The sequence below is a fragment of the Balaenoptera physalus genome (assembly GCF_965194825.1).
Source record: "Balaenoptera physalus genome assembly, chromosome: 3".
Classification (NCBI taxonomy): domain Eukaryota; kingdom Metazoa; phylum Chordata; class Mammalia; order Artiodactyla; family Balaenopteridae; genus Balaenoptera; species Balaenoptera physalus.
This window is the reverse complement of record NC_138890.1, coordinates 97,386,420-97,411,748: the sequence shown is the minus strand read 5'-3', so window position 1 is coordinate 97,411,748 and position 25,329 is coordinate 97,386,420.

Below are 25,329 nucleotides of genomic sequence, written 5' to 3'. Positions count from 1 at the left end.
AGCTCCTCTATGGATGCAGTACATGTCTAGAGTTTCTATTGTGATATGTCACTAGTAGGTGATGTGTCACTAGTGCATTAATTTTAAATTTCATTTGTATGACAGCAAGTGTCTTCAACAAAGAGAGCAAACTCAGTTTTTCTAGATCATAGGTCAGAATTCTAATTTTCAAAAGTAATGGAAAAGTTCTAATTATAATTAACATTTATTCACTTGCTCAGTAAACATGATTCAGCCATATTAATTTCATTTAAAGTATATTTTCTTTACAGATTATCTTGATATAACTTTAAGAAACTGATATAAGGTTAAAGGCCTGTGAAATAATTGTCTCCTAAAACATGTTTTATTTAGGGAGGAACCCTGTAAAGCCTTTCTCAATAATTGACAGTTAACAAGTTCTTGGTGTTTTATAACAAAATGTTCCCTAGATTAACTGTCATATTGCATTACTTCTAAAAGAAACATTTTCTTTTTTTCACTTTTGAACATCTTTGGAACTGGGAAGCATCCTATAAGTGACAGCATGTTATGGTGTAACTGACAGTGTAGAAGTGCATAAAATGACAGTGCTTAAAATCAGTGGTGTCTTAGATTCAATGAAATGAACAATTTCTGAATTACCCTGAAAAGAAGAAGCAAATAGAAAAAAAAATCATATAAAAGAATAGGAACAATCATCTTTTGGGGATGTAGAGCTTAACTACATACTTGAAACCAAATAATTTGCAGCGGAATTCATTCTTAAACTGACTATCCACTGGTGGTCAATATTATGTATTAAGCTGTTAAGGGATATAAAAAAGGTACATGACACCATCCCTGGTCTGTAAGAAATTAGAATATATTTTAGCCAGTCTGGACAAAGAAATATGAAATGATAAGGTATGTATCATTTAGCTATTTTATAAATCATAAGAGATTATGTAATGTCTCTGTGTGAATACCACATACACACACACACACACACACACACACACACACACACACACACACACTATTGTGGGTTAGATTAGTTGAGCCATTTGGAATCATCATCAGTATAATCATTATCACACCTAACATTGATTGCTTACTGTGGACTGTACGAGGAACAGTGTAATAGAAGACATAAACTACAGAGGATCCTAAAGAAGGGCTAGAATTTATCCAAAGCCTAGGAGTCAGGACCAAAAGGCATTCCCGATGGGGAAAATGGCATAAAAAATACTTGGAGTCAGTTATGGGAGTAAAGAGTTACAGTGTCAGTAAGACATGATTTTATGAAGTTCAAGACTAAAGCTAGAGGCAGTGTCGAGGTTGGCTAATAGACTGGTACAAGATGGTAGACAAAGCTGTGTGCCAGGATAAAGAAGGCCCTGAGAAGCCATCAAGGATATTTGGGTAAGGGAAGAACATCTCCTTTATCTCATAAAAGCCTTCTCTTGCCTCTGCTGTTTCCTGTAGCTATTTATTACTCAAGTTTTTCATTCACTTCCAACCCTCAAAAGTCACTATTCACTCTATAACTCCTTGTTTTCTTATATATTGACGACTTTACTCCCAATACCTTACAGCATGCCTCCCCCAACCTCCCCCCATTCTGCGGAAACTCCTCTCTCAAGTATCGGCACATGAGATCCATTTTACCTCAGCAGTGCCATTTTACATACTTCTCAAAACACTGTTTCAAACATGAGAAAACTGAGGCCTGTCAAGTTCATTTGACCTGTCCAAGGTTACTCAGCTCTTTGTGTAAAATCTGGTCCTAAAACCAGACCTGCTGACTGTCTTCTCGCATTTTTTCATCTGTACCGGAGTTCCTTTATTTGCATTCACATTGCTGCCTGCTCAGGACTGTCAAGGTCCCACTGAAGTACACGTACCTTGAGAGAAACCTAACTAGAGCAATCATTCAATCATTCTGACCTTTTCTTCATCTCCTCCTAGCTATCACCTAACATCAAAATCCAAATAAAAGAGTTGGATTGTAATATTAATACTTACTGACTTTCCTAAAGCACTGGAGAAACAATTGCATCCATTTTTACAGCAATCCCAATAGGTAGATGTTACATAACATGCTACAGTGGGAAAAACCAAGGAATAGAGCTTTAAGTATTTTAATGAGTTAATCAAACCAGTGAAAGTATTAGCTAACGTTGTTGATGTGATTCATACTCTTGCTCACTGATCTTCTTAATAGAAGTGGTTTCAGTTGATGCGATCAATAAAGGTGAGCCCTATCTCAGATGATTTTGATCCATGTGTTATCTTGTCTTTACCGTCTTAACCTAGAGGAAACGCATTAAGAATTTTATTAATAACATGATTGCTTTCCTAGATACTACTCTAGGAAAAGCTGATTGTAATGTTTATATGTCAAGTGTATCTCTTCTAAGTGTGAAAAGCATAGTGTTATGTTAGCATATTTAATTATCCAAAACCCCTAAATTGACATTTCCACAGGATGCCTGTGAATTCAGTGGTTTTCTATTTCTCCTCAAGTTCCCAGCCTTGTGATTATGACTGTTTGACCTGAGATGACTCTGGATGACATCTTTTTTTCTTTTTAACACGTAGATTCCCTATGCAAGTCCCCTAAATATTAAGGGAAAGAAACCCTACTTGAATTGGATTTAGCAAAATTGGGAATTTGTCAGCCATATAACCTAAAAGTCTGGGTCCAGATGCTCAATTAATAATATGAAGAATCTGCTTATTTCCATCTCTTGGTCAGGTGACTGTGGGTTCTGGTTTGTCTGGGATAGTTCAGATTCATATTGTCATCCTGGTAGCCTGTTGTAGCATTTGTCCTGGACAAAAGTTTTCCTCTGGATGATGAATTATATGGTCACCCTACTGGTCCCTGAATTGGTCTTATGCATATTTCCCCTGTGGTGGTGAGATGGGCCTCAGCAATTCTAGTCTTGAATTGTAGTGGCTCAGGGCAGCTTACTCATCACGGCAGAAATCCTTCTATTATGCAGGTCCCATGCCTTCCCTGAATCAGTTATTTTGGCCAGAAAAATGAAATGTGCTCACCAGGAGATCTCTGTTCCTATTGAGTGTGGTGGTGGTGAGGGGTGGTTTCAGCTGTACCCAAACCATAAATACTGAGAGATACACTTCCTCAAAGCAAAATTTCCCCCAAAGTGCTATTTCTAGAAGGGTAGAATGGAACCTGGTAAGCAAAAAATATTTCTTGAAAAAAAATTTTGTCTTCCCACTTTGGATGGGAATTACCAAAGACATTTTCCTTAATAGTGACTTTTAACCTATTTCTCCTCCTCTCCAGAGATGGTGTGCTTCCTTTTGTGTTACTGACCCTTGCATATTGTCCTCCTCAAGACACTGCCCCATCAATTACTTCCCTTCTCTCTGTCTCTACCATCATTTATCTTCTCTGTCTTTACCTTTTCTCCACTAGTCACTTTCCTATGATATAAATACACATTCAAAATGTTATATTAAATCCCCTGGATTTAATGTCACATTTCTGCTAATTATTTGTGGTCTCCTCTCTCTACCTATTCATTTTCTCAATCAACTAATATAGAATTGCTGTCTCCATTTGTCTTTCATCTTTCAACACATTTTAATCAGCAGTCAAACTGCTTGCTTTCTAGAAGGTTATGAATAAACTACTTGAAAATTTGGGCCATGAACTTGGCACCATGGATATTACTTCTTCTCTATCATGAAGCCTGGACTTAAATGCCCTGCTCTTTCCATTCTCCTTTTTCTTTGTTCATTCCATTTCTGTGTCGTGGGTGGGCTCCTGTTTCCTTGTCTACTTCTCCAAGTTGGGTCTCGGTCCTTTTGCCTTTCTTACCTACACTTCACACTGGCTTTAGTTAGCTTCATTTATTCTCATATTTTTAGCTTTCATTTACATAGTATTTCCAAACTCATAAGCTGAGTCCAGACCTTCCCTCAGAGCCTCATATTAATATATTCAAGTTCTTGCTGGAGGTCTCCACCACAATTTACTTTTGATACTTTGAGTCATCATTTTCAGGCTAACTTTACTATCTTCCCTCCTACATTGATTTCTCCTGAGTTCTCTATCTTATTGTCTACTTTGTTACTCAGGTGCAAAACTTGGAATACATCCTTGATCTCCTTCTTACTTCCTACCTTTTATCAACCATCAGGACTGAGTTTTTTTTACTCATAACTTTTTTTTTTAAAATTCTCCTTGCCTACTAGTAATTCCTCCTATTACATCTTTATCTTAGGATTTCAACTGTTATTATGCTATTGCAGTTATCTTCTCTTTGGGATCTCTGCTTCCAATTTTGTTTCCTTCAAACCCATCTTCCATGATTGCTGAAGTCATTTAAGACACAAACCTAAACATGTATGGCTCCTACTTTGAACCTTCAAGAGCTCCTCATTGTCTGCCATGAACAGTCCCAAGGCTAGGCTTTATCTGGTCTGAATACACACCATTTTTACCTTCTTGCTTTTTAACATGCTTGTCCATTTATATTACCTGAAAAATATGGGCAATAAGGAGAATGGAAAGATAAAGGCATTAACTTGGTGGGATGGGAGTTGAGGGGAAATAGTTTCCTAGTCAGTTTTTTGTAACTGTTCAAAGATGGTCTTTCATGATTTATTTGATTCAAGAAAAAAAAAAAAGGTTTGGGATAAGAACATCAGGTAAGGTTTTAAAGAGGAGTTAGAAGGGCACTTAGAAATCAAGTGCCATTGTAGCCAAAGCTCAGAGAAGAGAGTATCATCCCACACTTTCCAGGAAAGAAGGTAAGGAAGTAATGTGGTTCATGGGCAAAATTAGTGGGATTTAAAGAAGTTGGATATCTAGATTTTATAAAATGTCAGAAGGATTATTCCTTAGCTCATGCCTATTTCAACTTACTAATTTTACAATAAAATAAATCAAGGTACAAATATCTGCAGACACCTGGATTTCTCTTTTCTAGTGTTGTTAAGGGGACTTGTAAGGAAGCAGACAACTCAATGCTTCCTATACTTCTGTGTTGTCATCTTCTCTGTTCTAGGGCTTTCTCCTTGGTTAATGGCTCTCCTAAGTTGTTTACATGTTGATGAATTGATTCACAGTAATCAGACTCTGAAGGGATGGGTTTGTAAACCAGAGTCTGGCTTATTTATAAAGCAAGATCCACCAAGTGCAATCTATAACTGGAACCAGCTGTCTTCTCAAGACACCACTCTTTGGACATCAATATATGTGGGAAACTCAATTTGTTAGTAATTGATGGCTTTAGCAAGCATAGAATTGGCCAGAGCAAGGGAAGTGGATAGATTTAAGGAACATCTCCTTTAAGTTGAGAGAGCCTGAAGGAATTATACTTCTAGACAAAAAGGATAGATGCAACTGGTAATCAGTGACTGTCATTCAGAGGCAGTGTCTCTGCTCTCCAGGTCAGTTCCTGGTAGACATTGGTAAAGTTCTTATTCTCTCTCTTTCCAGCATTCCTGTTGTGAAAATAAGAATCCATTAAGGTCATTTTTTTAACCCTAGGACTGATCAAAGGCAATATTGGGAAGTAGATAAAATTGTCTACATGCATTTCATGTCATTTTTCCTAATCCCTTTATTTTTATTTAACTTTTTAATAAGTCCCCTTTCTCATGTGACTTGCTACTATTTGATCTTTCCTCCTCCGGGTTTTTGTATTTTAAAAGAAGGCCATAAATCAAAATCAATGCTTAAAACAGATGACGACTTGCTGAAGATGGAATATAATGCATATTGGGGAAGATAAATGTGCAGAAATGTCCAATTTTTACTTTGAACTAATTGGGAGATTTGGAACAAAATGCAAGAATTGGGGAAAACTTTATGAAAAAGTTGGGAATGACCCTTGAATTAAGAGTAGGGGGCAACTAAGGCAGGGAGAGAGGGAGAGTAGAAGTGAGAAGAGTAACACAGTGTGTCATAGTGTGGAAACAGATGAGGGAGAGAAGGAAGAAGGCAAGCCAGAGGGGCTGGGGTAGGGGATCAGGTCATGGTATAGTATGAAGCACAGTGTCAGAGGTACAGAGTCCAGCAAAAGTAAAACATTAAATACAAAACAGAGACCATGGTCTGTGACATGGCGGTCAGTGAGAATGACAGTTACAGGCATGCTTTAGGAATAATGGTTTGACAGTAATATGTTGAAGGGCTTTGATGGAAAACAGGGACAGTTGGGAAGAATAATTAGATTGTTGCTGTACCTCAGGTATGGTCTGATTTAGATCTGAGCTATAGGAATGGAGAGAAATGGACAACTTAAATATTTTGAAATAAGCATCAAGACTTAGGTTACATATTGTATGCAGGGGTGTAGTTATCAGGGAAATAAAAATTAAAGATTTTCAAATGTGCAGAATTTATACCAAGAGGAGCTTATTTGGGGATCTGATGTGTTTCCATAGGTGGCAAGACATAGAAGTGAAGGGCTCAAGTGGGCAGCTGGAAATATGCAATGGAGGTATAAAAGGTCAAGACTGGGGATGCATTTGGGAATTACATGCATGGGGAATTATGAGAGTGAATGAGCTGCCATCTCAATGGTAAGATGGGCAGAAGGACCCTATCCTAGACTTTGGATAGACATTGAAGACAGGATACTTTAGACATAAGGACTAAAGAAATAAAAATTTATTGAGCACTTTCTATAGGCATGTCCTACTGTAAGCATGTCAATAGTATTAGTTCATTTAATCGACATTATAGGAAAGTGAAGCATTAAGAAAAGTAAGAGTGCAATCTTGAAAATAAAGGAGTTTGAAGTTTGATATTTTTACTAAATGCTACAGAAAAGCGAAATAGATGTAGAAAGTTCATTGTTGCATTTGAGGTAATAGTTTCATGAATATCAGTACAAAAAACAAATTTCATAGAAATAAGTGGAAAATATTTAGAAGCCATATAAAGGGGACCTATATACAATGAGTCTGGCATTGGATAGAAGAATATAAACAGGATGAGGGCCAAACTACAGATTTCTTGAAAAGAAGATGTTTAAATATAGTTAAAGGGAGATGGGGAAAAATACATGGAAGAGAATATTGCAGATTAATGAAGGGAGGAAGCCCTTGTGAAAGCAGCATCGTGGGAAATAGGAAAACAAATGGAATCTAGCGTATGTATGGAAGCACTAATTGCAGGAGCAGGAGACGTGTTCTTAGTTTTATGGGAAGATAGTGTAAGAAAACCTGGTAATAATAAATAAAATAATCCTGTGATGACTAATTACATGAAGAGTTCTCAAAAGGGCTTAAGTTGTCTTCATCTCATAGAAAACAGAAGCAGGCAGTACTTGGAATTAAAAAAAAATATTAAGGAATAAAAGGAGAAGGTGGGGCGAAGGAAGGAAAGTGATGTTCACTGAGAATTCACTTTGTGCCAGGTGCTGTGGTAAGAACTTTGACAAATTGGTCACTGTGAGTCTTCAATGCATCAGTTTTGCAAAATTGAATGTCTTCCTTCAGTCTATTATTTTGCCTGGGACAACTTGTCCTTTCCTCTCCTCTTCCCATATTTTTATTTCTCATTGACTTCAGGTTGACTTATTTTATTCTGTAAGAAGAATTCTGTTCAGGGTGAATTCCAGTTTGGATGTTCTATGTGTAAACATAATCTCATGTACCAGCAATTTCCTTGTATTTGAAGTTTGCATTTGAAGTTTGCATAAATATTCACACTTTGGGGGTTCTACTCAACAGATGATGAAGTCTTCAGTCTCCTTAATGCATGCTTTAAATTACTTTATGTCTCTTGAAATGTTCATGTTTTATGGAGAAGTAGATGAGTTCTTACTCTCAGGCAGACTAAAAGAATTATGCTCTCCAGAATAAGAAAGAAATAATAAGTTTATTATGTACCTGCCAGAATTTTACCTGGTGTCTTTGTCATCTTGAATATGATAGAATATCCAAGAGCTTTTCTTTTTGATAAAATTACACTAGGCTATAAATATGAAAAAGACTATTGCTATATAGTTCTATTCATATTTTCTGTCTGTCACCCTTTTTAGATGGCCGTTGAGCACTGGTGCTTCTCATATATTTGAGCATTAAGTGCTCAAGCTGCATTGGAAATACATGGGTCAGTGGTAGGGAGACTGGTTTTCAGATATCAATGTAAGGATTTTTAATGCTCAATGACAATTATGTTTGTCTATTTTTGTCTCCTCTGAGCCCTGGAAAGCAAGTACTGAGGGTAAATTTCTACTCTCATTTTCCCCTAGCGTTGCTACCGGTGGTGGCTCTCTTAATAGAGTCCTCAGCAGCAATTAAAAAATGTTTTTGGCCATAGTATTATCAGAAAAGTGTAAGAATTAATATAAATCCGTTAACAACTATCAACTAACAGTGCCCCCCTACTGCTGTTAGATTAGCAGGAACATTTTTCTTAGGCAAGGCGTGGGATTTTAAAAAGTTACTCTGTATATATCAGAATCACAAATCTAGGCTCCTCCGTTAAAGATTCCTGCTCAATATATCTAAGAGACTTTGTGTATTTTGAAAAATCCTCCTTGCTAATTTTGAAGTACTAAAATTATTCAAATGAAATTGTATTTTGCATAATTCAGAATTATGGGACATTTTACAAAAAAATTAATTTTTGGGCAGTTTTGCATTTTCTAGTCATGATAAATTTCTTAGGCAGTTAACAACTTAACTTTTATAAAACACTTTCTAATTGTATCGACATTATTGTTTGTGTTACTTTTTAGAATGTACTCACTGGGATTTTTAAATTCTTATCCAGAATATTAAAAAGCAAGCATTATAAGACCAAAAATAAAACAATTGCAATAGAATATAAGCTGAGTTGCTATACTAAAGAAATCCAAAAATAGTAACCCAAACAAGGTAGAAACTTATTTCTCTCTGATAAAACAGGTAAGATACCATCCAAGGCATGTAGATGGTTATGATCTAGGAGGACATTCGAGGACCAGGCTTTTCTTTGATCCATCCACCACTTTTCAGGATGTTTCCATTATCTGTATGGACAAAGCTATCTCACCAGCACCATATCTGCATTCAAGGCTATAGGAGTGGGAAAGAGAGGTAGGGCAATTTCTAGTAAGAATGTGATCTGGAAATTGCTATCACCGTTGCTGCCCTATTTCCTAATGGCCTAAAAACCACACCAGAAAGAGTGATGGACACTAGGGAGCATCTGGTAGTCTCTTTCAAAATACTCAGGCAAATTAATAACAACTCATTGACCAGAAACTCTGAAGAAGTGAGAAGATATAAAAATCATTAGGGGGAATATAAGCTATTTGTAAATTAGAGAAATGCAAAGGACAGTATTAACATGTAATGGTTTTCATTTTGCTGGCTTATGGAAAAAATAATACTGAAGAAGTAAACCACTTTACATTCCCTGCCTGTACATTTAGAGAAGATGCCTTAGGGCTTAGCATTCACAGCCTCATTTGTTTTTTCCTCCAGACAGTGTGCTGTACTCTGCTTTGACTGTGCTTTGAATCTGTCTGAATTGTAACAACTGGAAAGTATTTGCAGCCTTGCTCAATTCCTTAGAAAGGCAAAGTAACTATTCTGACAGTTTAAGGTTAAAAACCCAGTAAAAATTTCCCATAAAGCAATACCTACAGTTAAAACAGTTTATTACTTTGCGTAAAGGAGCCAGGCTCAAGCCTATAATGAATTTTGAAAGCATTTCCCTTAAAGCTAGGGAATAAAAAAGATTACTGATAAAAACACAAATATAATTCAGTAACATGCATCTTAATCTGTTTTCTTTCACAATAGTGCTATCCTCACTTTGCTTTTGTTGTGTAGTTACTGGAAATGTTCCAGGCTTCTCTGGCATAGAATACATATATAACCTTGATAGACTACAGTGTGGTGTTACAGTCATTCTTGTGGTTTGTTAGCTTTAATGGCTACAATAGTTCCTTCTTTCACTTATTTCCACCCTATGAACATATGCATGCCCCCATGCCTCTATTTAGGGGTCTTTATATTAATAGCAGTGTCATTAATAAAAAGTCACAGTTTGTGTAAAAGTACTGATTCTTGGTGTTTGGAGTCGCTAGCTTTTCTCTGCTGGCAATGAAGCCTGGATGAAAGATTGTAGCCAATCTGATATTTAAGGCTCATATTTCTTGCTCTATACTTAGAATTCTTGGCTCTAACCTATATTTCCCCCCTTATTATAATCAATTTACTTCTTATAGTGAAGATGGAAAAGGGCAAATATTCATCCTAGGAGTCCTAAGCAGACATTTGCAGCAAACTTGAGCATGAGGCTCACTGATATCTAGCTGATTTCCTTATTTCAATAGGTACATTCCATTTAATTGCAGTACGAGACAAGACACTGTACAGCTTGCAAAGATGGATAACTTGATTACATTTTACAATTTTCTTGACAGGTGTTGGCAAAGGCAATACCTTAGTCTCACTGTCTAGGGCATCAAATGTCGTAGTGATAATAGGGTTTGGGACCACGTGTTTTCTTTGGTGACAGGCTGCCACATGCTGTTCTGTGGTTTTAGCCTGGCACTTGGAAGAGATGAGAGAAGGTCGCAAAGAGGTGAGAAGTATATGAATCAGTTCCTGGGGTTTCCTGGGGCTCAGGAGAAAATGACTTGAAACAATTCCAGCTCTTTCGTTTTTCATTCAATCAATTCCCAGCTGGGCTGTGACAGAAGGCAGGTGATAAGAAAAGAGAGGCGAGCAATAAAGTGCAGTCACTTTTATAAAAGAAGAAGTTTCCTAGAGGAAAGGTGTGTGAAAAAGAAGCAAAGAACTGGGGAATAAAAGGAACAGAGCTTTTTTGGGGGAGGGGGGAGTACAGTAAAATCTCTACATGTTCTAACATTGGGAGTAACAGCTGTTAAGTTGAAACAGGTGTAATAGTGTTCAGTGGAAAATGGCTTCACCATACACTCTTGCTATATTACGTAATACTCATTTTTTTGACAATGAAGAACTGCCTTGGTCAGTCAAAAATGAAGGTAACAAGAAACCTTCCCAATTGCCACATGAACTTGATGCAGTCATTAAAAAGACAGGATGATTTCTATATGAAACAAAGCAAGCAGGAACCCTCTAGGGGCTCCTCAGTCTTAAGAGAAACTGAGAACATAATTTCATGCCATTTAATTCTGATGTTAGGTGTATTTTTAAAATAAAGGCTTCAGAGACGCAAGTTATAGAGCACCAACTTGATTTTACATGTTTTGAGGGAAAAGGCTGGGGTGCTTCTGTGTCTCCCATAAGCTAAAGCATTGCTGGACACCTGGAGGCACATATGCACTTGTAACTGGTAAGGCCAACGTGAAATTCAGGAAACTGTAACATTACTAATGTACACGTGTGTTTCTGTCATTCTCTGTGGGTTACAAAGCAAAATGTAATCTTTGGAATAATGGGATACATGTTAAAGCTTAGAGTAACAATAATAACAATACTTGAAAGGAAATAAAGTTAAAGCATATTTAAAAGGAGTTAAAGCAATATTTGGAGAACATCCTTAAAGTGGGCCACTAAGAAAAACAGGAATATTTTCACCTTTTTTTTTCTTTTTGGTGGGGTGATTTTTCTAGTTTACTCTTGGTAAGTCAGAATGTTAAGGACATACCTGAAATTCCTGGGTTTCTTGGGGAAAGCAACTGATTAGTAGTGTTTTTCTCTGAATTTTGGTAGCACAAATGAATGACCCCAGCTTAGAAGATAGAAAAGAAAACAGAGTAGAAGATTCATGTTCAAATAATTGTGGCCTTATGCCCACCTGACAAGGAATATTTCAGTTTTGTAGTAGTTTTAATGATGGCAGAATCTAGGTAACCTTACAAAATTTAAGAAAATAGCTGTATTACTGCTTACTTTCTTTATATTAGAATACTAAATGTACTTCAAAGTACTCGAGGTCTTTGCCGGAAACATAGGAAAGGCTTTGCTTCCAAGCCACAGAATTGTAGAGCAATAACTTGATTCTCTGCTCCCATCTCATCCAAAGACTTAGGAAATGTGCAATCCTCGACACAAGGTATATGTGTTCAGTGACTACTCTTTTTGGTTGACTAGGTGTGAATCAGTCACCTTACATACACTTTATTTTTGGTTGTGTTGGGTCTTCGTTTCTGTGCGAGGGCTTTCTCTAGTTGGGGCAAGCGGGCGCCACTCTTCATCGCGGTGCGCGGGCCTCTCACTATCGCGGCCTCTCTTGTTGCGGAGCACAGGCTCCAGACGCGCAGGCTCAGTAGTTGTGGCTCACGGGCCCAGTTGCTCCGCGGCATGTGGGATCTTCCCAGACCAGGGCTCGAACCCGTGTCCCCTGCATTGGCAGGCAGATTCTCAACCACTGCGCCACCAGGGAAGCCCCTTACATACACTTTGCACCAGGAACAAAGTAAACAGGAACCCCCTAGGGGCTCCTCACCCTTTGTACCAGGAACATAGATTTTTTTTTTTTTTTTTTGAATTACAAGGCTGTTAGCATTCTGCCTCTGTGTTTACCCCACATTCTTTACTAATACAGTAAATTAAAAAAATTTTCTACAACTACGAGCCCCGCCCCCAAAGAACCACACTGTGGATTAAAGTTGAGGCACATCCTACTAGTGTGTGTGTGTATACCTCTGTTTAACTCTTATCTAGAAATACTTTATTTTAGTGCTTGAACTTACTGTCCAGTGATTATTTTCTTGACCATTAATGTAATTTTGAAAGAATGTGTTATATTGCTAAGGAAAAGAGACATTTAGGAGCTTAGACTGAAGAATTAGAAATGGAGGTAATAAAGAAATTAAACTTTTATTTTAAAAGCAGACACTTTGTCCCATAACAATTGAGCTTAGGTAATTCCTTCAGCATTAAGAAGAAGATTGCCAATAAAATAGTTTTGCTGATGATTTTTCAGATTCCGAAATTTTATCTGTGTGTTTCACCTTTATTAATCTCCAGAGAGATTTACTATTGGCTGGGCTTAAGCTCTGCAAATAGGGTTAAGTGATAAAGTTAATATAATGCAAATCTCCAAAGACCCAATGATGACAGGTAAATGTAAGTTTTGTGCTAGGTAAAAGAAAAAAAAATCCAGTAAGACAATTATTGGGGGGAGATTGCATTTTTTTTCAGAGGTAAAAGGCTGATTTTTAAAAATGATTGTTTTCTGTGGCTATAATACTGAAATGTTTGTGAATAACATAGTACTTAATGTATTTCTTAGTTTGACACAGAATTTTTTCTTAACCTTGATACTTTCATCTTTACGAAGTCGATTTACTTAATCCACTACACAAATAATCTTATGTTTTCTTTCAACCAGGATTGAATTCTGACCCTATAAAAGGTATTCTAGTAAACACCTATAAAAGAACAAAGCATAGAGAAGTTTAACATCTACACAAACCGACAGGACAACCATTACCTGAATGTAATTTTGGGAAGAAATAAATTACACTGCTCCTGTTGCAGTCCCATGTGCCATGTAGAACTGCTGGGGTCAGGAAGATGCAGTGGTCATAATGAAAAAATTTATTATGCATGAGTCAATTCCCTTATGTCGTATCTAGAAGATGTTGTGCTTGGCAGTAGGGAACTAGTGGGAATTAGAGTTTTAAGTTCTTTTTCTGTAACTGTAAAATAAACCAGAAGTCGGACATGATGGTCTCACATAGCAGAGCTTCTTTAATTCTTATCAGTTGGTGCCTGGATCTTTTAAATTAATGGACACATGTGCCAAGCTGACTGACAGAAAAACTTTTCCTTTACAAATCAGTCCATTATAACCTGATTTATTCAGGGGTCCCTACAAGGCTGTTTTTAACAGTGGTATAAACGTGTTTTCAGTTCACTAGGACTTGGGAATAATTTGTGGTTAGCCATGTTTGGGGTATTCATACGGTTACAACGGTTTATTCTAAGTCGAAGCTTCTTATAGGCAAGGATGGTGTTTCAAGTTTTCAGACTGAATTATTTACCTTCCATAAAAACAGTGGATTTTCCTGGCTTTGAGTGATTTCCCAAACTTTTTTGGGAAGTTCTCCTACCCGTTTCTGCCTGTCACATCCCTCATGAAAGCCTAAATGCTGCGTCCTCCAGAGCCTTTTCTGATCTACTCTCCACTCCATACAGGGGGATCTCTCCCTTTAAAAATCTGAATTTCTTCCATCCTTTTCTCACAACACTTAATGCTGCCTTGCATTATCATTATTTGTGCACATAATTGTTTCTCGATAGCATTTCAGAACAACTAACTTATGTATTTCCTCTCTTCCTATTTTCATTTTTTCCCTGCTCTCATTCAAGCAGCAAGGTTGTCAACTGAGCCTTACCTCCAGGGACAGATGTAACAGAATGGAAATCATATAAAAAGAGTTATCCTGACTTTGTTTCCTAAATATGAAGCTCTCAGGGGAATGGAGTGAACTTCAGAGTTGAACTAAAATATTAAGGACTTTGGAGAGGGGGAGGTTTTCCCTCTCCATCACTAGAAAATTTCCCCTAGGGGTTCAGGGAAGGAAAGGATCATGCAGCAGTGACTGGAGAACAGAAATTGGTAGGTCACAGGGGCCCCTGCTTCTTGGACCTGGTTCCTGGGTGGATGAGCTCATGGAGATTTCAGGGTGTGTGGAGTGCCCCAGAAGGAGAACAATTCTCTTGTTCTCAGGTAGGAGTAAGTAGTTGGCAGTAGGGAATAGAGTTCTAAGCTGTTTTTCTTTCTTTATACAGTTTTATCAAGAGAGGGTTTCCCATGCCCACTGCTCATGTAAATCACTTAGAAGATTTCCTAAAATACTATTATATACCTTCTTGATTCCTTGAACAATTTAAGTTCTTTTTCTGTAACCTTAAAATAAAGTGGTTGAGACTCTCCAGACCTAAGAAGATCTGTAGACTAAGAGACAGGGGCACCTCAGTTTGCTACCTGCTTAGACCAAGGATTAAAGAGAAGATGGGATGATGAATGACTCAGGAGAGAGAGGACAGAGGGCAGTGAAACCAGGTATTTATTCTTCTCCTTCCCTCTTTTTGATGGCTTTGCATTTTGTAAGCCTTTAAGAACTTAGAAACAAATTCAGATAAAAGACTGGATATGGCCAGATGATTGATTGAAAGTAAATTTGCACCATCCTATCTGGAATGAGGGAAAGAGTAATTTCTTTTAGCAAAACAAAAAAAAAAGACATTTTATATTATATTATTTTTTTATTATTTATTATTTTTATTATTATTATTTTATTATTATTATTTATTATTATTATTATTTATTTATTTATTATTATTATTTTATTTTACATTATATTTGGGGAGCTTTGGTGCATTTGAGTTTATGGGCTAAGATGCGTGTTATCTTATCTACCTTTAAAAAAAAACTATCAAACATTAATGATGTACCAGATTTCCTTCTAGGTATTTTTTGAATATTAACTAATTAATTCTCATCATTCCACCGTAAAAAAGTACTATCTTTGCCTTATTTTCTTATTTTGTAAATAGATGGGGCAATTGAGGCAGAGGGTGATGATGGAAATTGTCCTGAAAATTTAGGTGGCAGATGATGGGATTTGGACCCAGGTGTGTCTGTGGAAGCTACCCTGACCACTACCCTCTGCTGCCTCTCACACTCCTTAATTTTCTTAAGGGCAGGACTATATTTCATCTATCTTTGCTTCACCCACAGTCCTTGCTGTGTTATTTTGCTAAACGTCTATTGAAATGAATCTTTTGAAATGAGGATATCCAAGTAGCCAAGGGATAATAAATACATACAAAATTGAGGGAAAAAAGAAACTTGGGAGAGTGCCCAAGTCTGCTGAGGAAACGTCATCCTGTCTTTATCATAAACACTTGCATGCTGGCATGGAGATGTGCAATGAAAGCTTCCAGAACTTGTGTGTGAAGCATACATCAAATAACACTTTTATTGCAGTTTTTTTCCATGTTTTGGTGGAAAGCTATATTGCATATTGTAGCAAAGTGGTAAGCTGTGCCATTAGGTTTGAGCTAGAACTGTAAGTGAAAGGTAACAAAGCAATAAATACCACAGCGGAGACACATTTGAATGTGATGGATGTTTGTCACACAACCCCTTTTATATCTCAAAATTCTCTGTTTTCTGTTTGGTTTGTTTAATATTTTGGTTGCTTTAGATTTTTGAGGAAACAGTGATTAAGCCATTAAAATGCCTCACTAAGTGGTTCTGAGCTGCTTGTGGTCAGATATTATGGTAAATCATCTGTCATTCTCTCAGGCAATCAAATAAAATAATTAGCTTTGCCTGTCATGGTGCAAAGCCTCAACTAATTGTGACTTGGGCCAACTTTGATTGAACAGACATATTTTAAGCAGCCTAGAGTCAGCTGTTCTTCATCTCCACTGAGACCGGAGCAAGAAGCTGGGCTTCACATGCAGAGGACTTGAGTTAGAAGAAAAAAGCTTGCAGATACAGAAATGTGTGGCTTAGGGTTCTGGGGCAATTTCTTCCTTGAAGTCTCTTCTAAAAAAAAGTTAGAGAAATTTCTTTAGGGATATTTTAAGGGCAATCGTATGCTAGTGTTTTGCCAGCATTCCAATTCTCTGGGTGATGTTTCTTGGCATTTTCTGATGTGGCTCACCAAAGCATTCTGTTTGACTTGTAAAATTTAAAGTTCGGTGTCTGTAGAACACAATTTTGTGTCCCCTGCCCTTGTTACTCACAGCGTGATCCTCAGAACTGCGGCGTTGGAGTCATGGAGGACCTTGTTAAATGTGCAGATCTCAGGCTCTTGCTAGGTCTACTCCATTGAAATCTTCATTTTAATGAATCTTCAGGTGGTTCATATGCACATTAAAGTCTGGGAAGCCCTCTTTTGTGGGAATCATTTTTTCCTTTACGACACCATGCCACGGATGATGCCCTTAAAGCTTACATAGTATAATGACAGCAGAGGGGAAAACTGGGCTGAAATTTACTTCAGAGGTTTCCTGTAATGTCTTCACTTTTCCTGTAATTGAGTATTCTCAAACTGTAGCGGGCATTACAGTCACCTGGACTTGTTCATACACAGCTAGTTGGGTCCCACCCCTTTAGCTTGATTCAGTAGGTCAGGGATAAGTCTGCGGATTTGCATTTCTAGAATGTTTTCAAGTGACCCTGATGCTGTTGTTCAGAACCGCTGCTCTGAAATCAGGTGTCCATCCCTGGTTTACTTTGGCTCTAACTAATCCATATTATAAAATCCAGTGAAGACAGTGTTGTAGAGCAGAGGGAGAAACTCTGCTACCCTTGGATCTTATGGCCTGGGGGAAGTTGTTTAATCTTTCTGACCTTTAATCTTTTCATCTGTCTAATGAGGATGAAACAAGGTTATAAAGATAAAGAGATAGCATGTGTATGACAAAACTAACACAGTGACTGGCAAGGAGTAAGTTCTCATGTTATTCACCTTACTCTTCTCCCGTGTATGACAAAACTAACACAGTGACTGGCAAGGAGTAAGTTCTCATGTTATTCACCTTACTCTTCTCCCGTCAGATTTAATTGCATTGAAACAGTTGAATACCACCAGCTCTCACTTCCATCTCTCTCTAACCTTCATCCAGTTGAACTCCCTGCATTAAATCCTAAGCTCCAGCAAGATCAAATTTTTTTGAGGATTTTCAGATATACTGTATGTTGTGTTTTTTATCTCTTACACTAAAATCTTTTGCTATTTTCTTTAATACTCATAATCAGAACATTCTACAATATTCAGTCCCACAATCTGCTCTCTCACCACCCTATCCTTGTAGGTTTTATTTCCTCCTCTATGCTAATAGTGATTCTTGTTCATTTCTATATCACTGAACTTATAACATTGCATTTAATTGATTAGTAAATTCATTTAATTATCATTTATTCATTTTTCTTTTCCCCCGGATACTCTTCTCTTTATAAGAGAGTCACATCTGACTCTTCTGTATTCTGAACACGTGCTGTATTGCTTGGTCCATATTAAAGAGCTCCATGGATTGGCAGGGAGAAAAGCAGCCTACATGATATCTTCTAATTTCTTGTTTGGGGTTCTCTGTCAAGACCTCAAGGGCAAGGAGATCCCCAGCTGAGGTTTTAATGAATTGACATAGACATGGCTTTCAAGGGAGCTAGAATAAGACTGTAATCTTTAGAGAATCCTGCAAGTGAATATGGTACTGAAAATCACATTTAACGATTATAGAACAGTTAAAATCCATGGAAAATTAAATTATAAAATGTTTTAGTCTACCCATGCAAAAAAATTAGATATAAGTTTAATAGAATTATTTTCTACATGTCTATAATAAATTTACTATGTACTTATCCTCTGTCTTTTATTTGAATTTTCATGCACAAGACTTATACTACTGAATTGCAAAAAAGATGAGGTTGCAGGTATCAAAGAAATTACAATACTTTTTTAGAGTTGGAATGATGTGTGGACTGTTAACAGACTTGCAGAATTCGATTAAATCTCCTAACTTCTGTGATAGAATTTACATTGTCTTATAAGCATATATATGACAGACTAAGGGCTTTCCACCATGCACAAGTTACGATAGCTCTAAAATGTCTTAATAGAAGCAGCAGTGAAATGGTGTTAGACAGTTGTGGTCTGTCTCATTCAAGACCATTTTGTTTTTGGAGGGGGGTGGTTGTTAAAATGCCTAGAATTCTTGAATGAAAGAGGCTACATAAAATACATCTTGTCCTAGGAAGAAATTACATGTCCTTTTATTCTTATTAAACATAGAAAATCTCATATTTAATAAGTATTTATCCAACTGATAAGGACCTTGATTTCCTTTTATTAAAAAGTACTCTGAAATTTGATAAATATTTTTTCGTAGGTGTGTACTACAAGAAAGTCACATACCAGTAAAACTACCTATAAGCAATACTAGTTTCTCGCTCCTTTTTTTTTTTTTAAGAGCTGAAAAGGAACTCTTAATCAGATTCTTCTTTAAACAGAGAATTGGAGATGGGTCTGAAAGAAAAAAATCTCCCAATAAGATGAAATTTAAACTTTGGCTAAGGAGAGCAGTAAGTGCAGATCTATATTCATGAATTACTGAATAATGTAGCACTTTTCAGCATTTGAATGTCTTTGAGGTACTTTGCTTCCTTGCTTTGCCATTGCCTAGCGCTCTAAATTCATCACACCAAATCTATAGAAGAGTCAGCCCAAAAGGATATCTCCATTTATCTAGCATTGATTATATAGAAAATGAGTGAGAAATACTCTATTTTGTCAGAACAGTTGCTCATCCATTTCAATAATCATTTATTCAATCTGTTAGAACCAAGTCTTTTTGGTTGCTGAATTTGCTTAAGAATACTTAAAGACATAATGAGTTAGGTTGTTTGTTTTTGAAAGAAGCCACATAAGCACTCATATGTATAATGTTCTTCCCTAGTCCCAGTTATGTAAACATGGCCCCAAAGACAGTCTGTAACATGTACATTGATATGCCTAAGTGTGCTTAACCTTCCTATAATATTGCAGATAGAGAAGAAATAGGGAAGATATTAGGAGCCTGAGCATGAGTTTGTGTTAATACCACTGCTGTGACCTTTATACCTAACGAGGCAGGGTCAGCCTTTTCTGAGTCCCTTGGATGATTTATGAACTGTTTCTACTATCATCATTGGTCTCTTCTTTGGCCTTTTGTTTATATCCCTCTTAGGAACTAAGTATAATTACTTCAATGCAGAGTCAGTTTGTCCTTTTACTTAGTGCAAATTAATTCCATAAATCAGTTTTCAGCACATCAGTTTACTTAAACAATATATGTCTGTTATGTGTCAGGTACATATTGGGAATTAAGGATTCCAGGATGACTAGCACTAACTCTCTTCAGCCAATGAGCTGAAGCTCTATGAGGAGAGAGAAAAAGCAGTCTGTGGTTTGTTATTGACAAGTATGCCTCGGGAGTTTTGGGAGCACATGGGAGGAGCACCAACCACAGTCTTAGGACAGAGCAATCTTTCCACAGGAGATGCTGCCTAAACCAAGTCCTGAAGAAGAAGTAGGAGAGATGCAGGGGAATGGAGTAAGGTAAACATGTCCTGGCGGGAGAAGCACCAAAAAATGTTTGGGGGGACATGTCTCAAAAGAGACATGCCCAGATTCTTTTGGTTACAGCTTTAATGAGATACACTTGACATACAGGTACACTGCACACATTTACGATACACACACTTGTTAAGTTTTGACATGCAGATGTACACACACACACACTTGTGAAACCATCACAACAATCAAGATAATTATTTGCATTTTAGGTAAATTGACCTACCAGTAATATGAAAAATAGAGAAAACCATTCTGGAGTCGGGGATGGCAGTTTTGAGGCTATTGTCAAACAATGAATACTTCACTAAAAAGTTGCACTGGGGCTGGAGAGATGTTGTGTTGAAAGACACTAAAGTGGAAACGACTGGGTAGTTGATTGGATAATTGATCTGAATAGGAAGGAGAGAAAATCAAGGTTGAATTCTTAAGTTTATATCTTGTTCATCTGAGTAAACAGTATCATTTTTCTGGGATGGGGAATGAGGAAGGAAGAGGAGTTGAATTCAGCTTTGGTCACACGTTTTGGGAGTTTGAACTTGAGTCACAGAATATCAGTATAGCAGGAAGAGAATGAAATGTTTCAGCAAATGGATAGAATGAAAAGAGAAGAGAGATACAAAGAAGTAAGGAGAGAAGTTGGTGGAGAGCCAGGAATAGGTGAATGTATGGAGTTAATGGACAGAAATGTCTTAGTTTGACACTTAGGCCAGAATTCCCTTGATCTCTGATACATTGTGATTTTGTTTATTGCCTCCCCTTTTTTGTATGTTCCTTTGTATTCTTACTGTTTTGTTTGGTAATCATGGTCATTCATTGCACAAGTTACCCCTGTCTCTGACAGGTTCCTCAAGGATGCAAATAAAAACAAAATCCTAATTTATTATGAAACAATCAAATGATCTGACTTAACTTTTTTAGGCTTTTTAAAAATTGAGATATAGTTGATTTATAATATTGTGTTAATTTCAGGTGTGCAGCAAAATGATTCAGTTATACATATGTATGTGTATATCTATATTCTATTCCATTATGGTTTATTACAATATATTGACTGTAGTTGAGTGTGCTATAAAGTAAATCCTTGTTTATCTATTTTATATAGGGTAGTGTATAAGCTTTTAATATATGTAGAATTGATGTTTTTAAAAAAAACCTTGCATTTTTTTTCATTTCTCACTATAGGTGATCATTTGCATTGGCTTCACTATAGGTGGTCATTTGCATAAGGATCTCTGATTTATGTCAGATAACACATTAAAATAAACTTTCACTTGTAAAAACAAAAGCTGTTAAAATTTTAGTTCCTGAGGGAAGGGTCTCTGTTTCAGGTAAATCCTATTCTTAAACATCTCCCGAAAAAGATCTATCAATTCCTTGTACATTTTTACTTAGGCAGGTTTGATGGGAAAGTCCCTTTTTTCCTTGTCAACTTTTGGTCTTTGTGTTGAAGAGATGGTGGTGTGTGAGTAGTTCAGTATTCTCATAAATTGATGGTAACCAGAGTCTGACTAGGAAGGAACATAATTTTGTGCCAATTATGCTAATGAATTTGGAGTTTATCTTAAAGGAGTTTAAGTATGGTAGGGATATGAGTAGATTTGCTTTTTAGGTAGATTGATCTAGCAATAACATATACTCTGATTTATTTTCATTTTACAGGGTGGGCAATTTTGTCATGGCGCATCTTTGATTGCTAGGGCTTCCCTAGGTGACTGTATACCTCAATGTAAGTTTTCTCTATGATGTCATTCAAGGGATTAGAAGATCTGCCTACTCCAAACTATTTTTCTAACCAGCCTGTCTTAATTGTCTCCCTTTCTGGCTCACAATTTTTTGCTCTTCACTATACGGGAGATAAGGCTTATTACCGTTATGCCTACTCATAATAGGTATTATGCTCAGAGGTGAACATGTGGGTGATTTTCTTGACAAATGTGTTGCAACCCAAACTCTTTCGAGGATGTGGTTACATCAGTATGTTCCCCCTGTTGTTTTTAATAATGTTTGTACTTTATAGGCCACTGTCTCTAACCTTAGCAAACTACTTTGGAAAATGACATTTCTACCTTTTGCCTTCACCAAATTGATGGTTGTGTAACATCTAATTTAAAATTCTCATCTTCTGCAAGAGGAATTGTGCCAAATATTAATGCTTAAATTGAAAGGACTCTTTCAAGAAGGGATGGTCTTCATATGGTAATCAGTCTAATTCTAAAAACACCAAAAAACAATAGCTATGTTAATAATCGCCTGATCTCATGAATAGTTATGACTCGTCATTATACTCATTTACTACTTGGTTCTCCAAGTGATCTAGAATAACATTTACTATGTCCCACTGGTAAAATAAGTTACCTTGCTAAACAAGGACATCTTGCTATTCAGGACAGAAACTCAGTGAGTGAGATCTACTTCACATTTTCCAAGTTGACTGTAATTCTCTTCTTTCTCAATGAAGATCATATAATGACTTTTCTGTTTATATAAATGCTTAGCCTTGCTTTCCTAGCTCTTGAGAATGGTTCTCAAGACAATCTCACAGGAAGTCAGGCATGTTTTAGCCTAATTTTCCTCCCTTCCTTCTAGTGATAGACAGAAAATGCAGTTAAACAAGAGTGAGAATGGCTAGGTATCTGGTTAATCTCCCTTCACATCTCTCTAGCTCCATTATTTGAAGTCATTTTAAGCATACTGAGAGAAGACTCAGGAATTGAACAGAAATTAAAATGATTTCCATTACCCGATTTTAAGGCAAAGGAGAGAATGTTTTTGAAATTGCAGAAGCAAATGGCTCAAACATTAATATCATGAATATAATACTTAATTAAGTTTGCCTCAATCACATAACTTAGGAACATAATTTCCTTACTTTGAAATTAAACCAATCATTGACACTCCAAGGTTTATTGAATACAGCAAAGGATAATTTGAAAAAGGTTGGTTGATTTAATAAGTATGGACTTCAGTATGTATGTGTGCACTGCTTGTATGTGCATAGCAATTGTCAGTATTTTGTGTGTGTACGTCTGAAGTTTTTCTTCAGAGTGGTTCATAACCCTCTCAAGAACAAGGAATTTTTAATATTAAAAATTTAGATCTCATTTACAATAGTAGTACTTTTAATATTCATTAATGGAGATGATACATAATGGTGAAAAAACAAGAAGCATTTATATAGTGACACAAATACCAGACATTCTAATCACATGAACAGTCTTCTATTTATTTTTTAATTTAATTTTTATTCTCTTTGAATTTTACTTTATTTTTTTATATAGCAGGTTCTTATTAGTCATCAATTTTATACATAGGTGTATACATGTCAATTCCAATCGCCCAATTCATCACACCACCATCCCCACCCCCCGGCTGCTTTCCCCCCTTGGTGTCCATACGTTTGTCCTCTACCTCTGTGTTTCAATTTCTGCCCTGCAAACCGGTTCATCTGTACCATTTTTCTAGGTTCCACATATATGCGTTAATATACGATATTTGTTTTTCTCTTTCTGACTTACTTCACTCTGTATGACAGTCTCTAGATCCATCCACGTCTCAACAAATGACCAAATATCGTTCCTTTTTATGGCTGAATAATATTCCATTGTATATATGTACCACCTCTTCTTTATCCATTCGTCTGTCGATGGGCATTTAGGTTGCTTCCATGACCTGGCTATTGTAAATAGTGCTGCAATGAACATTGGGGTGCATATGTCTTTTTCAATTATGGTTTTCTCTCGGTATATGCCCAGTAGTGGGATTGCTGGATCATATGGTAATTCTATTTTTAGATTTTTAAGGAACCTCCATATTGTTCTCCATAGTGGCTGTATCAATTTACATTCCCACCAACAGTGCAAGAGGGTTCCCTTTTCTCCACACCCTCTCCAGCATTTGTTGTTTGTAGATTTTTTGATGATGGCCATTATGACTGGTGTGAGTTGATACCTCATTGTAGTTTTGGTTTGCATTTCTCTGATGATTAGTGATGTTGAGCATCCTTTCATGTGTTTGTTGGTAATCTTTATAACTTCTTTGGAGAAATGTCTATTTAGGTCTTCTGCCCATTTTTGGATTGGGTTGTTTGTTTCTTTATTATTGAGCTGCATGAGCTGTTTATATATTTTGGAGATTAATCCTTTGTCCTTTTGCAAATATTTTCTCCCATTCTAAGGGTTGTCTTTTTGTCTTGTTTATGGTTTCCTTTGCTGTGCAAAAGCTTTTAAGTTTCATTAGGTCCCATTTGTTTACTTTTGTTTTTATTTCCATTACTCTAGGAGGTGGATCAAAAAAGATCTTGCTGTGATTTATGTCAAAGAGTGTTCTTCTTATGTTTTCCTCTAAGAGTTTTATAGTGTGTGGTCTTACATTTAGGTCTCGAATCCATTTTGAGTTTATTTTTGTGTATGGTGTTAGGGAGTGTTCTAATTTCATTCTTTTACATGTAGCTGTCCAGTTTTCCCAGCACCACTTATTGAAGAGGCTGTCTTTTCTCCATTGTATATCCTTGCCTCCTTTGTCATAGATTAGTTGACCATAGGTGCATGGGTTTATCTCTGGGCTTTCTATCTTGTTCCATTGATCTATGTTTCTGTTTTTGTGCCAGTACCATATTGTCTTGATTACTGTAGCTTTGTAGTATAGTCTGAAGTCAGGGAGTCTGATTCCTCCAGCTCCGTTTTTTCCCCTCAAGACTGCTTTGGCTATTCGAGGTCTTTTGTTTCTCCATACAAATTTTAAGATTTTTTGTTCTAGTTCTGTAAAAATTGCCATTGGTAATTTGATAGGGATTGCATTGAATCTGTAGATTGCCTTTGGTAGTATAGTCATTTTCACAATATTGATTCTTCCAATCCAAGAACATGGTATATCTCTCCATCTGTTGGTATCATCTTCAATTTCTTTCATCAGTGTCTTATAGTTTTCTGCATACAGGTCTTTTGTCTCCCTAGGTAGGTTTATTCCTAGGTATTTTATTCTTTTTGTTGCAATGGTAAATGGGAGTGTTTCCTTAATTTCTCTTTCAGATTTTTCATCGTTAGTGTATAGGAATGCAAGAGATTTCTGTGAATTAATTTTGTATCCTGCAACTTTACCAAATTCATTGATTAGCTCTAGTTTTCTGGTGGCATCTTTAGGATTCTCTATATATAGTATCATGTCATCTGCAGATACTGACAGTTTTACTTCTTTTCCAATTTGTATTCCTTTTATTTTTTTCTTCTCTGATTGCCATGGTTAGGACTTCCAGAACTATGTTGAATAATAGTGGTGAGAGTGGACATCCTTGTCTTGTTCCTGATCTTAG